We start from the raw sequence: 2833 nt of genomic DNA on the forward strand, positions 1-2833 counted from the left end.
AGGGTTTATTTTTGGGGGGATGGGGAGTCTTTGAATTATTTTTTTTCCACTCTTTGTTCTATTGCATAAATACTATTTGGTAACTTCAAATGTGTTTAGTAGCAAATAGTCTTAATTCCCTTAAATACTCCCTTTTTGGATTTTGACTTGTGTAGACCCTTGACCCTAATTAGACCCTAATTCCTTTTTGACTTTGTGTAGACCCTTTTTCTTCTAACTCTTCAGGAAAAATTCTTTTTTTTTTTCCCTGCTTTTCCAATACTATTTATGTGTGAATGCTTATTTTTTCCTTTATCACAGAACAAGGAACTTTTAACCTTGAGATATTGTGTATCATCATATAGGATATCTATGTTGTCATGGACCCATTTATTATTCACATTTGTGCTCATGGAATAATCTTTTCAGATGTTCACATAAAAGCAGTCTGATATGTATAGCTTTTCTTTCCCAACATCTGGCAAATATCTAGTTTATGTAGATTTGCCAATGTGAGACAAAATTTAATCCCAGCTCCTCTGCCTGTCTCATAAAAAAGTACTTCCTACATAGAACATATAAAATGTTCCTGCTCTAAATCACCTTGGCTTGCTTAAACATTTTTAACTTTTGAAAATCACAATACACTCACTTTGCAATGTAACCTTTGATGTCTCTTCATCAAGTCTCATTGGTTAACCCTAGGAATGTAATTGCTACAACTTGTAAGTCCTGTAGACAAATTGTTTTCAGAGTTTATAGCTAACAGTTCATCGTCTTTCCATCATCCTTGTGCAGGGGCCATGCTAATCTCTGTATGATTCCAATTTTAGTATATGTGCTGCTGAAGCTAGCACAAGAGTTCACCATCTTCTCGATTAAAGTGGCAGATAGAGTCCAAGGCTGGGGTATAAGGGAATGAGGAAAAAGGGATAATCATTTCACCTAATTCCTTTTTGGGTAAATTTTCTTAGTTTTCATTGGCATAGCAAGAGATATTTTCAATTACTTATTTTTTCAGTCCAATTCTTTTTAATATATATTATAGTTAGTGAAAATATCTCTGGGATACTGGGAATCACTTACCAGCTCTTTTAAAAGACACCATAAGAAAATTTTGTATTTTTCTTTGAATTATATTTCCTTTATTGGGATGTTGAAACAGGCTGTATCAGGGCTGCTAGTTACATGCCATGCTAAATGTACAATCCTGCAGACTGATTTTATATTGAAATGTTAACACCATTTAGAGTAAAATCTTAAGCACAGAAGATATTCTCTGAATGGATATTTAGAATCTCTCTCCTTTTGAATTCTCTCATGTTTGATTTTCAGATCAGGCACTAGTAATCAACAGTTGTAGTGAATACCCAATCTGAGACTCACATTGCATAGAGAGTGATAGAAATAGATAAAGACTGTCAGACAGAAAAAGAGAAAGTGACAAAGAGGGAACACTAAGGATAATTTACTTGGATATATAAACTATTCATTCTAAAATAATAAGAGTAGATAGAGGGAACAAAGCTGTCTTGCTCTTCCTGTCTCCACGTACAAATCATTCTAACCAGACTCCAGTGCAAGACTCTAACAATGGGCAGAAGTTAAAATAGTTAAAATCTACTTAAAATACAAAAGTGAAGAAAAACTTTCTTAATTAGTATGTTTTTCCCTTGGAAGTGTGAATTATTTTTTCTCCATAACAAAGCCTTAGCAACATATATCACATATAATTTGCAAATGGATTTGTATGACGTACCAGCCAGCAACAAGGTAGGTTTTTGTCTTCTGTCTTGAGCCTATAGAGAGGAATTACTCACTTGAGGGAAAAATATGATATTTTTTGCTCTTACTACTAAAAAAAACCCCACAGGAATTGAACTGCATGAGTTTTTGACATATGAGATATATGTAATTGAAAAAAAAATATGCCCTGAACTTTATTTCGATAGTGTTTGTTGATGTAATTATTAATGGTATATTACTGAAATGATATAAGTTTATACAAATACAACTTTTTTCTTTGTGTCCACTACATCATATCAGAAGGATGAACAAGAGATCACTTCTTATTGGTTTGTTTTGACTTTTAGAGTTAGATATGATGTCAGTATTTGTTTATTTCTTTTTCAAATAAACTCACTTTTTAAAACACAGTTCTTTGTTATGAATATTAATGGAAGGCATCTACTAGCTTTATGATTATTATTTTGCCGATGAAGTTACTTTTAGCTTTAAGTGGTCAATAACACTATTGGTTCAACCCAAGTTGTACCTGTGCAAGTCTTAAAGGCTTCCACAGATCCATCCAGGTGCTTATAAAGGACCAAACCAAACAAGACCAAACCAAACAAGATGCGCCGTACCAAAGGGAGAAAGCATGGGGTTCTTCCCTCTTTTTTTTTTATGATGTATAGAAGAAACTAACAAATATCTTTTTTTTTTTTTTTGGTTATTGAAGATAGACATATACATCTTAAAAATGTATATTTCTATGGTGAAAGAACTCTCGATTCAGATTTAGATAGAATTAGTTATATTTTTATTTATACAAGTATAGATACACACGCACATACACACATAGATCATGAGGTTCTTAGAGATTATGTAATTATCAACTTTTTTTTTTAAGATTTTATTTATTTATTTGACAGAGATAGAGACAGCCAGCAAGAGAGGGAACACAAGCAAGGGGAGTGGGAGAGGAAGAAGCAGGCTCCTAGCAGAAGAGCCCGAGGTGGGGCTCAATCCCAGAACGCCGGAATCACGCCCTGAGCTGAAGGCAGATGCTTAACGACTGCGCCACCCAGGCGCCCCGACTATCAACTTTTTATTCAGATTTTCAAATCGTAAT

The 2833-nt window shown here is 33.8% G+C and overlaps 1 non-coding gene across 1 annotated transcript; it reads right to left on the minus strand.

Moving 5' to 3' along the window:
- Positions 1-733: 733 nt before the first annotated feature.
- LOC123793424 (U6 spliceosomal RNA) lies at positions 734-836 on the minus strand. The gene has a single exon (XR_006779958.2). It is a non-coding gene; the product is annotated as a U6 spliceosomal RNA (small nuclear RNA).
- Between the last annotated feature and the right edge of the window lie 1997 nt (positions 837-2833).

The sequence above is a fragment of the Ursus americanus genome, chromosome 13, assembly GCF_024610735.1.
Source record: "Ursus americanus isolate L20-20 chromosome 13, mUrsAme1.1.p, whole genome shotgun sequence".
Taxonomy (NCBI): domain Eukaryota; kingdom Metazoa; phylum Chordata; class Mammalia; order Carnivora; family Ursidae; genus Ursus; species Ursus americanus.